General features: G+C 40.6%; 2 protein-coding genes across 4 annotated transcripts in view; one reads left to right on the forward strand and one right to left on the reverse strand.

Annotated features, from left to right (window-relative positions):
- Positions 1 to 14,163, forward strand: part of ANKRD28 (ankyrin repeat domain 28) — a 116,567-nt gene that overhangs the window by 19,435 nt on the left and 82,969 nt on the right. The gene's annotated exons all lie outside the window — the stretch shown is intronic.
- WIPF3 (WAS/WASL interacting protein family member 3) overlaps positions 12,841 to 14,163 on the reverse strand; it is a 302,270-nt gene continuing 300,947 nt past the window's right edge. For all 3 annotated transcript variants that reach the window (XM_057424912.1, XM_057424913.1, XM_057424914.1), the window contains one exon: positions 12,841 to 12,852. The gene's annotated coding sequence lies outside the window, so the exon portion shown is untranslated. The remainder of the gene's footprint in view (positions 12,853 to 14,163) is intronic.

Genomic DNA, 14,163 nt, shown 5'->3' on the forward strand with positions numbered 1-14,163 from the left:
AATGTGCTGAGAAAGGGGTTATGTCTTCCCTCTCTAGCAGCAGGAAAAGGAGACTTGGGAACTTGTGTGTTTGGTTTGGGGGAGGGTGGGTGTTACTTTCGGTTTTAGTAGGATCGTTCTCCCCTCTTTTATCCATGCCTCAGCTGAGGATCTACTTTTAACAGGTAGTGCAGAGGAGGGTACAGCCTGTTAAGTCACACTTGGCACTGAACAGCAGCAAGGGAGAAGTGAGAGCATGGGATAAAGCACAGGCTAATGTATAGATGAGCGCCTTGTTTGTTTTGCTTGTCCCTTTTCATTTCAGTCAGACCCAAAATCAAGCTCCATATGGCAATGCATGCAGTATCCTTTTGTACTTCTGAAGGCAGTAAGCTTACCGAGAAAGCCAACCAGGAGCACCTTTTTCCTAACTTTTATTTAGTATTACTAATTTAAATGGACAGATCTTGCAAGCTGTTGTTCAGTATCCCATAGCCGTGTCTGTCTTTGTATCAAAACTGTATAGTAGCTCTGTTTTACAGCTGTCTTTGTTTTCTTGCCGCTGTTTCCCATATATGCTGTTTATCAACAAAAAATGTGGAGGACCAGCCCTCCCTTCAACCTGTGTAGGTGTTCATAATCACCCGGGAGCTGCATGTCTGCTCTCCCCTGGAAGCTGAATGCCTTTGTTTAAGGCTTGTACTCCCTCTGATGGCAAATTGCCGTGCTAATCTTGCTTTCTGTTTGCTTTCATCTCTTGGTCTCCATTTTATCTTTTTGCTGTTATGATGGATTAGGCTGAGTTGTTTCATGTGTGTGTTTGTGTCCCCCGATGAAAGTGTAGTTTTAATAAAGCTGATCAAATTGAAGGGCCATACCAGACTGCAGATAACAATAAGCTCTTTGGTCAGGTGTGAGGAAGGGAGGGAAAGCTTATCCCCTCTATTAGAATTTATTTTATATTTTTAAATATCACAGTTGCTTTTCTGTGCTTCATGTGGAGTGTATTTCCTTATGCTTAGCTTAATGTGATGACTCAGTCTCCCTAATGCTTGAATAATGATAGTTTGTTCTCTGAAATTCTTTGTTTCAGATGTCAAGTATTTGAATAATATCAGCTTATGCATAGTACAAAAAAAAATCATACTATAAGTACTTTATTGCTTTTGCATGGGATCATTATTAAATGTTTAAGATCTTGAAATTATGCTGATCGACATTTAATACATAGAAAATACATCTAAAAACTTCCATTTCAACTTGCATGGTAATGATGTGATGGCATATGGTAGTATCTTATTAGCCGTAGGTAAGTCTGGCATGTAGGGTACAAGTAGTGCAAAATAAAGCTGTTTATCATCTAGTTACAGAAATAAAACAACTATTTGTCTGGCTTTGTACATGTTGGTGTACAAGATCAGTTCGAGAGAAACTGTTTCTCATGTGGTAAATGAGCTGTTGCTGCATTAACAAGAGGACAAGGAACAGCAGATCATTGTGTTCTCATTACATCTTCCTGCTTCAGTAGCAGTAGTTTCAGACATTTCTTGGATGTTTATTAAATTATTTAATTATTATGACCTATTATTAATTTAATAAATCTGACCTTTGCTTAGCATAAATTATTTAAATGGGTAAAAGCTATCAGTTCTGGTTCATTGTCATGGTTCATAGTAGCACTGTCCGGTATTTACTGCATGTGGTGCTGCCTTTCGTATGTAATGCTTGCAGTGGTATCAGGTGGTCGAAGAGATGCTAGTAGGAGAAGTTTAAATCACTGTAGTGAGTTTTCTGTTCTGTTTGTAGGCGTTTTCTGGCAGCATGGGGAGAAATGGAATCCAAACTGATGGTGTGTCTCAATCAAAGTCCCCTCTTTAGTTCTGTTTGAATGAAGAGTTAGCACCAGCGGGATGTCACGCTTTCAAGTTTTGCTTCTGTTTGCTTGCCCATGCTTGCACCTGCTTGGGAATGTTATTTAGCATGCACTTGGGAATGCATGCCAAATCTTGGTGGAGGCCGGTGAACCTGTAAACATTAGTCAGACTGAAGTAGGGCTCTTTTAATTTTGAGCCTTTAATGTCTTCTTGAATGTGAAGTCACTAGTCTTAAAAATTTAGGTGCCAATGTTAGATCTGTGAACCCCACTAGAGCCTTGCGGAGTTCTGGCGCTTATATGGGAGACGTAAAGGAGCATGTGCTGACCGAGACGTTTTGCCGTCTTGCTCGTGTGTTTCGTTTTTCTTTGGTGTGCTGCCACCAAGTGACAAAACTTGACATTGCTGCGCTGTTTAAGAGTGATTTCCAGCGGTCGTGCTCTTCTTCTGTCTTTCAAACTGAAAAAGAGTATTACTTTGCACTTTTTGTACATTCCCATGCAGTTGTCCAAATTACCATTTGGATTTACAGTTGGACTGCTTGGACAGCCTGAAATTTAAAGGAAAGAAAAATCATCAAAAGAAAGCTTTCGTGTTTCATCATTCTGCTGTTCAGCTTAGAGATTCTGGATTTCTCTCAACTGTGGGAAATAATCTACAGTTCAAAGCAGTGTAATGCAAGCACAAATCCAACCGCAAAGATCAAGTTAAAAAACGCAGAGTTCAGAAAGCAGTAATTGTGAGATCGGAAAACGTGCGATGTATTACTGAAACAAAGTTTGAATCCTGTTAAGACATTTCTTTTCAGGGTATCTTTTGATGAAAAATCTTATAAAAATATGAAGTATATTGAACTAATACTCTGACCAGTACTCAGAGTGCTCAAAATACTTCATTGTGCTTATCTAAACAAAAACTGCTTGCCAAGTATGTGGGTAAGGGGAGAGTGTTGCAGGTGGAGTGAGGGTGGTCGTGCGAATCTGAGGGTGACTTGCTGTCTGTGCAGCTCACGCATCTGATGTATGCTGTCTACTTTACCTGCTGCTGAGCACTGTGTGTGGACCGGAATGATGGGGGCTGTGTGTGCAGAAAATACAGAAAAGGTGATGCATTGTCCCTGGTTAAGTACCATTGATTATGTTGCACTATTTATTGTCTGGTCTTTATAGACTTTTGCTCTGTAATTTCACTGCTCAGAAATTTTTGTACATTCTTTCTAAGAACATAAAGAAAGTAAGACTTTATTTACAGCATAATTTGGGAATATGACTAAAAGCCTGTATTACAGATGAGACCAGACGCCAAGATGCATCTGCACAGATGAGCAAAGTTACTTTAAGTGCTGTTTGAAAAGACAGTAAATTCAAGCCCGTGTTACAAAAGTAGTCTCCCTTAATATCCCTCCCTGGTGAGTTTCCTCGCCCTCCTCTTGCACTGGTGTTCAGCTGATCTTACAGTAGGTCACTTTGGGGGATGAATTGGCCAAAGTATTCTAGCTTTCTGCCAGTTGGGCTTTAATAGATCAGCTTACGGGCTAGGAAGGTAACTGTGGTGGCAGCACAAGGAAAACACTGGGAACAGGTAAATACAGCAGTAGTCCCTTTTTCCCCTTGCCTATATTGGGGCAATCAGTCCATCACCTGCTGCTCTGCCCAGTTTGGAAAGGTGACTGAGGATTCTTTTTTGACCCGAGTAATTAGTTTATCATTAAGACTTCTCTAAAGATTGCTGTAATTATACAGTTATTTTGGAAGATTCCATACCTGCTTACCACAGCTTTTAACCTCTCCATTTGCCCTAATTCGACAAGCCCTCTTAACTATGGAAGCTGAATGTTGAGGTTTACTTCCCCCCTGTCACACACATTACACTCACCAGGTATAAATGAGGCTTCCACAGAGGCTAGGATTCCTTTGTAAACATTCCAGACAAGAGGAGGAGGGAAAAGCAGAGATTCCTTCTTTTTGTCCACCAAAAAGATGCATCAGCAAAAAGTACACTGGCAGTAAGGGCCACAGCTGAGTAAGTACCCTGAAACTTCCAGTGGTCTCCTCTCTGGCTTGGGAAATCTCACGTGTTGCTGACTACACTGCCAGTTCTGTCCCAAGAACTGCTGGCGTATCAATGTGCCACTTGTGCTTCTTATTCTGCAAACAGAAAACAGAATAGCAACCCAAGATATGGGTTTGTTTGCCTCAGTAAACAATAGCAACAGTTTTAACATACTTTAAAGCTTTAGTTCCGAGGTGACAGTAGTAGTTTCTGTAAAATATATCCAGCTTGTGATCTGCTGGGTTATATTTAATTGTAGTGAAAGACTATTTAACTTCTGATGTTTTTTCATGTAAACTAGGAAATGATTTTGCCTTCTGGCCATTTCTACTCCATTGTTAATCTTTCTTTGTTATGTTGTGTAAACATTACTGCACCTAGTCATATGGCACTTTTCATTGTAAGGAATTTCTGTATTCATTTAAAGCTGTCTGGCATTTCTGTTTTGTATTTTCTTGTTCTCCTGATGTTCTTCAAATGCTCAGGTTATTTATTGAAATAACATAATAGGAAATTTAAGGAAATCCAGTGTTGGTCGTATGATGTAAGTTTTATTGGTCTCCCTCACAGAGCTGATCTATACAGGAAATCTCTGAACTATTTAGAGATCTTGGAAAACTGGAATCATGGATATTCTTCTTAATTGAAAAATATCTACTTCCCTAACTCACCAAGCAGTAAGGACATGTAATTAAACAGTATCTTTATTCCGCTTAAGGTAAGTGTGGCAAGGTTGCATGTTACTGTAATTCTGCTGTTTTCTGGCTTGGTTTAACTGGTGAGCAAGCTCAGCCTCACACAGCGGTTGCGTGCTTCCCCTGGCTGGATGGGAGAGAGAACTGGAAAGGTAAAAACGAGAGAACATGTGGGTTGAGATGAAGACAGATTAACAGCTAAAGTGAAAGCCGCACATAAGCAAAGCAAAACAAGGAATTCATTCACCATTTCCCATGGGCAGGCAGGTGTTCAGTCATCTCCAGGAGAGCAGGGGTCCATCATGTGTAACAGTTACTTAATAAGACAAATGCCATCACTCAGAACATCCCCTGCCTTTCTTCTCCCCCCCAGCTTTTAGTGCTGTGCATGGTGTCATTTGGTCTAGGATATCCCTTTGGTCAGTGAGCCAGCTGTCCCAGCTCTGTTCCTTCCAACTTCTTCCACATCACCAGACTTCTTGCTTGGTGGTGCAGTGTGAGAAGCAGAAAATGCCTTAGTGCTGTGCAAGCACTATTCAGCAGTAACTAAAACATCCCTGTGTTACCAACACTGTTTTCAACACAAATCCAAAACATAGCCTCATACAATCTACTGTGGAGAAAATTAAACTGTATCCCAGCCTATACCAGTATGCCCAGTAACCTGAGCTAGTGTTCCGTGTGCAGTGTTTCTGTCCTTTGCATTTTTGGAGAAAGGTAACTATAGCTAGCTAAATATAGCTATATAAGTATAGCTAAATATAGCTAGCTATACTTATAAATAAATACAAATAGCTAGGTATGTGTAGATAAAATGGGTAAGCAAAATAAAGGTAAAACTTGTCAGGAAGTGATGCCTCTAATTTAACTTTTATAGCCTGAAAACAAGCGAACTGTGTTTGTGGTGGTACTCTTTTGTTGCCTATGTTTATTTTGATAGTTTCGGGGTTGTGTAAGGCCACGATAAAAATTTTTTTAGACCTTGTATTGATATAGCAGGTGGTAGAAGTCTTCAAGAGAACACAAGTAGACTTACGTTGCTGCTGTAGTACTTTTGATGTGTTTCAGCTTTATACCTGAAGTTGCACTCAGTGTGATTTCTTGTGAGATTTTTCTTTTCTTTGCTTCAGTTTCATAACTGTTTTATGTGTCTTCTTTTCAAGACTGAGCATCACTGTTCCATTTGAAATGTCAGGTTATTCTTTTTTCACTTGGGTCTCTTCTGTTCATTCATGACAGTGACTCCTGAGTAAGACTGTTGCCTTTCTGTTTAGGCTCTAGCTCATCTACTTCTGTGCCTGGCAAAATCTTGGAGCAGGTTCTCCTGGAAGGCATGCTAAGGCACATGAAAACCAACAAGGTGCTTGGTGACAGCCAGCATGGCTTCACTAAGGGGGAATCCTGCCTGACCAATTTGGTGGCCTTCTATGATGGGGCTACAGAACTGATGGACAGGGGTAGAGCAGTTGATGTCATCTACCTGGACTTGTGTAAAGCGTTCGACACTGTCCCACACGACATCCTTGTCTCTAAATTGGAGAGACATCAATTTGATGGATGGACCACTCTGTGGATAAAGAACTGGCTGGATGGCTGCACACAAAGAGTCGTCATCAATGGCTCAATGTCCAGCTGGAGACCAGTAATAACTGGTGTCCCTCAGGGATCGGTGTTGGGACCGGTCTTGTTCAACATCTTTGTTACTGACATGGACAGTGGGATTGAGTGTGCCCTCAGCAAGTTTGCCGATGACACCAAGCTGTGTGGTTCGGTTGATAGGCTGGAGGGAAGGAATGCCATCCAGAGGGACCTTGACATGCTTGTGAGGTGGGCTGATGCCAACCTCATGAAGTTTAACCATGCCAAGTGCAAGGTCCTACACCTGGGTCGGAGCAATCCCAGGCACAGCTACTGGTTGGGCAGAGAAGAGATTCAGAGCAGCCCTGTGGAGAAGGACTTGGGGGTGTTGGGTGATGAGAAAATGAACATGAGCCAGCTTCAGTGTGTGCTCGCATCCCAGAAAGCCAACCGTATCCTGGGCTGCATCAAAAGGAGAGTGACCAGCAGGTCGAAGGAGGTGATCCTGCCCCTCTACTCTGCTCTCGTGAGACCTCACCTGGAGTATTGTGTGCAGTTCTGTTGTCCTCAACATAAAAAGGACATGGAACTGTTAGAACAAGTCCAGAGAAAGGCCACAAGGATGATCAGGGGACTGGAGCACCTCCCGTATGAAGACAGGCTGAGGAAGTTGGGGCTGTTCAGGCTGGAGAAGAGAAGGCTGCGTGGAGACCTCATAGCAGCCTTCCAGTATCTGAATGGGGCCTACAAGGATGCTGGGGAGGGACTCTTCATTAGGGACTGTAGTGATAGGACAAGGGCTGACAGGTTAAAACTTGAACAGGAGTAGTTTAGATTGGATATACTAACCGGAAATTCTTTCCTGTTAGGGTGGTGAGGCACTGGAATAGGTTGCCAAGGGTGGTTTTGAATGCTCCATCCCTGGCAGTGTTCAAGGGCAGGTTGGACGAAGCCTTGGGTGAGATGGTTTAGTGTGAGGTGTCCCTGCCCACAGCAGGGGGGGGGGGGGTGTGAAACTAGACGATCTTAAGATCCTTTCCAAGCCTAACTATTCTATAATTCCTTTTTTCTTCCTAGCATGGGAAAATAGGTTGAGACTGTTTGCACTTAAAAGTAGTTCTGAAATTACAGAAAGAGCATTTGTGTCAAGTCCTTCCCAATGGGAGATTATCCCATGCTGGAATTGCTAGAGTATCGTCTATGGATTCTCTGAACAAAGTAGTCCATGTTGGCAAGAGTTGACATTAGAGTTTGCTTACATAACTGCTCCAGTGGTATAAAGCCAGTGTCCTTCCCAACTTCCACAGTTTTACTGGGAAATTTCTTGCCATAGGTCTGAGCTGAAAAGCCAGCTGTTTGCTGTTGAGTTTTTATGCTACTTTTTGTTGATTCCTCTTGGAAAATTGAAGCCCTTATGGAGGGAAGGATATGTACAACTGGCATGGTCAAAAAAATCATAGGAACTTAGTGAGATGTGAATGTCATCTTTTTCGTGACAATTTTGGAAGAACTGTGTATACATAGATTGTTTTGATTTTGGGAAAGTGTTGAAGTTTGTGTTGCTTGACTTCAGAAGTGAATTTACCTGAGAAGCTAGTGTACGTCACTTCAGACTCTACTGCTGAGTAAAAGCTGAATAAGGCCATTTTAATCAGCAGGCTGCATGTTCATCAGTTCTGATTTGTTTCTTGGTTTGGTTTTTATTCCTAGCTATACTGTTTTGATACTGAAGGAGATCCCTACCCTGAAAGAAGCAGCACTTGCGCGTTTTTTTCAGTCTTGCTACCACCAGGTTAGAAAATAGGAGGCCATTTACCTTCAGCCTCATCTCACCCTGTTCCTCATACCTTTTATTTGAGATTAGATTAAAAACAGGCATATGTTGAGACATATATATGACATATACATGAGACGTTTCTGTTAGTTCCTTAATCTGGAGGCCAGGCTGCTTTGTGGTGTAGATGTGTGAAGCTTCAGGTTGCAGACCTGTCCTCTCATCTGATCTTTACCACTTTCATATGTTTGGGTTTTTTTTTTTCCTCCCCTGACCTGTCCTGAACAGGAATCAAACCAGCACAATTTAAAAGCAAATCAATCTGTTAAGGCAAAATGTCTTGGCTTCCAGATGGTGGAAAGAAGTGTTGGTTTCCCCCTTTCCTCTGTGTCTTTCTTGGGGATGAAGTGCCTGTAAAGGTAACAGTTAATAGGGTTTAGTTAGAAAACTGAAAGGCATGGTTGTTGATACACCTTATCTTGCTCTTGTACAAATACAAAAGCAGTGGACATCCTTGTTCAGAAATACAGTGCTAGCTAAAATAGTACCAAAAAGTGCACTTGATGAAGGATGCATAGTCTTTGGACAGAGCTTACTAGTCCACTTTTAACAGGTTATGGCTGAAAATTATTCTCTGGGATAAGCAATTCAGAAAACTGGGTTGCCAGACAGCTACAAGTTATCTGAAAACGTGTAGTATGTAGATAAGAGACTTCAACTCAAGGACATTTGGGCTGATTTTTGTCAGTCCAATAATAATAAACCCGCAAAATGTAAATCCATTATTTGTGTGTAATGGGTACCAGAATAGTGCATGTTTGTTTGATCTTTCAAAATTTCATGTAGCAGCTACTAAATAGTGTGGTGCTGTAACTTGAATTGCTATCAGCAATGCTATTGATGAATATAAAATTAATTTTTCTCCTAATCTTAGTAATAGCTGATTTAGTTTTTATTTTATTGTTTGCCCTGCCCTGTGGTCTTTAACTGATTCTGGCACCTGATGCAGAAAGCCTGCATCTGAAGTTTGTCCGAGTTGCAAAGCTGAATATGGTAGTTAGTATCATCTTATCAAAGCTTATAGTAGTTAGTATCATCTACCATTTCTGCACATGTTGCTAACGCTCTTTCATATATATGAGTGGAGCAAAATAAGCTTTAGTTTTAACTGCGTTACACTGGAATTTTTTTCTCAAGTGTGTGCTTCAAGATGACCTGATTTTAATCTTTTATAAATGAGAATAGATGCGATATTTCCCTTGTTGTTGACCAGATGGTGATAGTATTGACTGAAAAGTATATGCTGTTTCACAATGAATGGAATCTACCAGCTGCTGCTTTTTGGCTGGGGTGAAATGGAATGTGTTGGGAAAATATGCTGACTGGCAGTTTGGTTGTTCCATCTCTGCTAAAAGCCAGGAGCCATGTGGGACAAGGAATTAATGGGATGTTTTTTCTCTGGGATGCAAAGTGAATCTTTCTGCCCTTTTTGGTTTGGTTTTAATGCTACACAAGGTCCACTTGAGAAGAAACGTAAAACAAAGTTTGTATTAAGAGTAGATACTTGAGAATCATTTCCTCTTCCCTTAGGCATGGAAAAGAGATGAGGTAAAGGATTTTATTACATTTGGGTTTTATAGTTTTATTTATAAAAACTGTCAAGCCTCACAGATTTTGTCAAAATATTTGAATATTGTGTTTTGGAATGCCAGAAACACTTCAGAAAACAAAATTCAAGTGTTCTGTACACCATCAATAAATTTGCAGTAGCACCTCTAAAGAAAAGACATGATGGAGCTTCTTTTAATTTTTAAGAACTAACAATATCCTTTGAAGTAGTTTTGTCTTGCAGATTTAGGTAAAGATAAGTATTTCAAAAGAATTGGTTGGTTGTGGTTTTTTTTTTTTCCCTGTGTATTAATACTGCATGAATGTCGTTAATTAAATTAGCTTTGCAGTATTTTGGAAGAGAGGTAATACCCCTAACAAATAAGTGTTATCAGCCTATTGCATTTGTATTACTCTCATACTTTTCAGTGTTGAAGACTTCATCATTTTATTCAGCAAGGAGTAGTTTGGTGTATCAGACTTGAGATGTACGATGTGTGACTTGACTATTTACATAGATTGCTATGGACTTTTTCCTTGTCACATGGGATTTGGGTGGGGTTTTTTTGGTGGTGGAGGGGCTGTTTTTTCTGTCTCAAACAAGAAGGAAGAAATAGCAGAGGGTTGTTTTGTTCTCTTCATACATGTTAGCCTCTTGGGAAAAGTGAAGGATAACACGCTCCTACTGCAGAATGCAAATCTGTAAGGAGCCTTGCCTTTTACATTTCTTTCTATGGTACAACAGTGCGAAATAAAGCTCCTTGCTACTTCGACATAAATTAAACTGGAAATGGTGAATTTTGTTGACATTCTTAGGTAATCATACAATAACAGAATGGCTTTGGGTTGGAAAGGTCCCTGGTTCCAGCTGGAGAGAGATACCTTGTCTTTCTGCGTTCCGTGGTTCAGTGTTTGGGGACGCAGTCCCCCTGCTCATCACAAACAAATGCTAAGTATTTTATTAAGAGAAGATCAGCAATAGACCAAATGATGCCGGGGACGTTTCTAAAAGAGGACAATGAGACGTAAAAGAAAAGTTACTGTGTTTCTAAAACCAGAGAAAGACAGAACTAAGAGAGTAGGCGCTAAAAGTTTTTTAAATGTCCATGAGGTGTCAGTGTACATCAAGAAGAAACCTGAGAGATCAACATGTCCTTCTGAAGAAATGGTTGGTTGCCTGTGGATTTTTGGAGTCAAGGGTACACAAAAGTTAATCCTCATGTTTTAAATAAGTAATGTACTGTTCGCATACGTTACGTATTCTGTTTTGATACCATCTTTCTGATTCTACAGTATAAGTACTCCTTTATAAAGCATTTTGTTGGCTTCTAGGAGTGCCAGAACTTTGCAAGTTCTCCTTTAGGTGTCATCTTAATTAAATAAATCACTGATTGAAGCCAGTGTTAGGAAGATTTTGGAAGAAATGAACCCCAAAAGATCCTGTTTGGAAAACAAACGAACAAAACCCAACAACAAAAACCTAACATCAAGTTTAGTTTTTAAGTCATTTAGGGATAACTGTGTAAGGCTGTAACTGCCTTGCTGTGCTTGTATGGTGATACATAACTTGTTCGTGTGTTAAATTGTTTCTATGTGCATTTTTTTAAACTGGGCCCTAAAATTCTCTATCCTGTTCCTATTGTCATGTGCTTTAGAAGTGCTGTTAGTGCTGTAGGGCCAGTTCAGTAACATAATCTGTGACATTCCTACCTGACAAAATGCTGTGCTCTTTTAAAAAGAAACTTACCAGGAGTGATTTGTAAATCATGGGAGAAAAACTTGAGTTCGTGTCGTGAGTTTTTGTGTAATTGGAATGGATTTTGTGAGAGATGCACTTGATTGCAATAGTGTACACGTCTGGAGAAGTTCAGGTGTCAAGAAGGCTGTTTTGAGATATTTAAAGGAAAATGGAATGAAGCAGTTCTGACACATTGCTGATGAAGGGAGCTCAGCTCATGGGTGTGGTTTTGCATAGCAATTGCATCGCTTTCTGTCACTGTGAGCAGTTTGAATGCTCCCACTGCTCTGTGTCAGCTGTCAGCCTGTGATGGGCTGGCTCGAATAATTCACCAGCAAAAGAACCCAAAAGTTTGGAGCACTTGAATCACAGAGGGGCCTGTGCTGGCTGAGGAAAGGGATATGAATGTGCATGGTTCATGTGGGGAAGGGAGGAGTGCAGAGTCTCTCTGGGGGACAGCAGTTAAAATCAGACTCATCCACTTCCTCTGATGGCACTAAAAAACCCAAACCTAACACCCAAACCCCAAACATAAAATAAATGGATTTCTGGGCTGATAAAGCTTTAATTAGTGTTCTAAATTAATACTTTGTATAATTTTTGAAATTTAATTCAGTAATGAACTGCTCAGCTTTTTAAGGAGAGTGCCTTTAATCTTCTAAATAACAGAAAAACTGATAGCAAAAGTAACTTACGAGAATAAATGTTGCTTACACGCTCTTATCCTGAAGGGGCGTGTAAGAGCCCTCCTGGGAGCTGCCTCCCTGCTGGGCATTGAGGGGAGGACTCTTTGCAAGGTTTAAAGCAGGCGAGTGAGACTCTTGGCTGTTCCTGTATTTCTCCTTGCTCAGTTTTGGGAGCAGCCATCCATTTTGGCAGCTGCAGAAGGTTCAGATGAGCTCTCTCATCCCGTAGTAGTGTGCGTGCGTGTATCTGTGTGAATGTGTGGATTTTATCCAGCTGTGTTTTCCAGAGTGTTTCCAGTTGCTCTCTTTCTTGGACATGAGGGAGGTGAAAGGGGATCCTAATAATTTCTAGGAAATTTAGCTTGCAGCTATTGGCCTACACTACTTTAAAGAGAACCAGAACAATTTGTATACAGTGTTGGTGAGTGTTTACACACTGAAGAGAGATAAAATGCATAAATGTGGTATCATAGCAACTAGAAATCATTTTGTTTACTTGCATATAGTATTTTGAGTCCCTGGTATGTATGGAAACAAAATCCCACATGTGAGCAATCCAGCTGAACTGTGGCTTCTGTGGCCACAGTCTATTCATATCTGTCCAGAACTGTATTACAAGTATTGGCACTGGTAGGAATGGGATATGCAGTTTTAGTATTGTACCAATCAAAATTATCATCGTCTTTCCACTCTTGTAACCGTTGTGCAAGAGAGAATCCGATTTAAAACATCTTTAACAGAAAACTTTCACATCTTTTAAAGAAAATTAGTCAGTGTATTCAGGATGCTCCCCTCCCAAACCCATCCTGGAAAAAAACCCTCACCACCAGGCTCCCCCCCAGCACAGCCCTTGGCACAGCACTCTTCCCTGGGTGGAACAGGGAGGGGGAGCCTGGGCTGTAGGCAGATTGTGCCATCACATGACTGATGAGTAGGAAAATCTGAACAGAAGCTTCTAAAGGCAACAATTTTTCTTGGTTTTTTTTTCTAAAGTTTGGGAATTTTGGAGCTGTGTTGTATTTCAGCCTCTTCCTCCCCCCACTGTTACTGACTTTCAAAACTTTCTGCTAGGAGAGTCTCAGTAGTGACAAAAATGGAGAATAGTCTTTTTTTTAGGGAGTATATTCTGTTGTGCTTTTCTTGCTGACAAGATCTGAGCTGTATTCTGAATAGTGTAAGTTGTGTAGTCTTCTGAGGAAATATCTGCTGCTCTTGCTCTGTCATTCTAAATACAGTGTTTCCTGTTGATAATAGTGCTTTTATTTATCAGAATGTTATGCGCATGAATGAATAGCAGACAGATACTCAAAGCTAATTTAACTTTCCTTTCCAAGATGGCCAGACTAGGGAAGTGATAGACAGGAATTGCTTCCATTCAAAAGTCTTCTTTCCCATACCCTTCTGGTAGGGAAAAAAGCAGTCTATATTATATTATTGCACCAACTTAGGGTTGTTTTCCTTCCTTAGTCCAACACTTCTTATTTACCCTTATGGTCATTTAATCACAGGAGGCCAATGAGTGCTGTGTAATACTTCTTTGGATATACTGCTGTGCTCTGTTCTTAGCTTTTCCACACATTGTTTGTTATTCCTTGCTTTTAATTGTTTATATCTTGTTGCCTCTGTGTCTGGATTAACGTTTTGTTAGTACTGGCTGCTGCAATCACATAACATTGTGAGCCCAAGCCAAACATGGACCATGATGAATCCCCACGAATGTGGCTGAAACACAACAGGTAGTGGGCTTGCTGAAGGAAAAATTCCAAGCTCATTTTTGCAAATACAGCTAAAATCAAACTTAAATGGGTGCAGTTATCAGCTGGTGCGCTTTCGACTTTGACCTACAGAGATATGACCCACTGAGCTTCTTGGGGTTTGTGTTATCTTTTGGGGAGGCAAAAAAAAACAAACCCCTCAGCCCTTCTCCGTTTATTCTTTCTTTGATAGTTGAATGGTTCTGTTGGAAGCGGATCAGTCTTACTTGTTTTCTTCAATAGTTAACAGCTTATTTTCTTCAACAGTCTAAATCAATTTGTTACTCGAGAAAAGCAGCGGATTCTGGAAATGTCCTAAGCTGATGTGAGTCATCACAGAAGTTTTTAAATAGTTGAATGTGATGTTTGTTTCCTCCCTTCCATGGCTCAAAATGGTATGAATCACTTTTTAGTGTTTCCCAGAT

The sequence above is a fragment of the Pezoporus wallicus genome, unplaced genomic scaffold (assembly GCF_028554395.1).
Source record: "Pezoporus wallicus isolate ANWC-B61680 ecotype Strahan unplaced genomic scaffold, APGP_CSIRO_Pwel_v1 contig_3181, whole genome shotgun sequence".
In the NCBI taxonomy this organism is placed as follows: Eukaryota; Metazoa; Chordata; class Aves; order Psittaciformes; family Psittacidae; genus Pezoporus; species Pezoporus wallicus.